This window comes from Mauremys mutica, chromosome 1, assembly GCF_020497125.1.
Source record: "Mauremys mutica isolate MM-2020 ecotype Southern chromosome 1, ASM2049712v1, whole genome shotgun sequence".
In the NCBI taxonomy this organism is placed as follows: domain Eukaryota; kingdom Metazoa; phylum Chordata; order Testudines; family Geoemydidae; genus Mauremys; species Mauremys mutica.
Genome location: NC_059072.1, coordinates 336,714,052 through 336,714,872, shown reverse-complemented (window position 1 = coordinate 336,714,872; position 821 = coordinate 336,714,052). Strand labels below are relative to the sequence as shown.

The following is an 821-nucleotide window of genomic DNA, read 5'->3' as shown; positions in this document are numbered from 1 at the left end:
CATTTAAGCAGACCTTGTCCTTCAGCGCAGCAGAGATGGAGTTTTGTTCACTTTCACATGGGTGTCATAGTGCAGCTCCCTCTCTTGGCAAAAAGCATTGTGCTAATAGGACATTACGTGGACACTTCCTCTTTCTTTGGATGGGGTGTACTATGGATATTCCTGGAACCTTGTTGTGCCCCTGTGGTTCCTTGCTGCTGTTACATAAAAAGTAAGACTGGTTCAACTGGGTATATAATAGCTATGAGCAAGAAAACACATCCTCCTCAGAAGGGGACAGATAGCATAAATCAGCACAAAGAAAACGGGGTAGCTGGTTTATTTAAAACCCCTTGTTCAACAACCACTCTTTCAATTCATTGTCAAAATAGCCCCTGATATGGATGCTGCCAGTGACTTTGACTTGAATAGGTGGTGGTTTCCTAGCAAGCTGAGTGAAGAACTTCCTCCTCCAGGGCCCAGATATTCGATTTTCCTGATGAATGTCATCCTCCTTTTGCCACTGGTAATGTCCTTATAGCCTGGAATGTTGTGCATGTGGGGACATCTCACAAAGTAAGGAAGGGCAGGTGGAGTATCTGATGGCGCTCTCCAGCCAGACAGGTTCGGGTACCAGGCATGTTAGAGGGAAGCAGGATTTCTGGTGGGTGGAACGAATCTCTCCACAAGTATTCTTCAGTGGATTCCACAGTCCAGGGATAATGAGGGTTGCAGGTCTCAGGTTTGTCCCAGGACTGGCTTTGCAGCAGCCGCTGAGCTCCTGTGCCCTACATGCTGCCTGGCCGCCTCTTCAGCTCCACTAGGGCCATGGCCACCGCCAT

The 821-nt window shown here is 48.4% G+C and overlaps 1 pseudogene; it reads right to left on the bottom strand.

The window, feature by feature from the left end:
- Nucleotides 1–322: 322 nt before the first annotated feature.
- On the bottom strand, nucleotides 323–821 carry LOC123375036 (annotated as a pseudogene).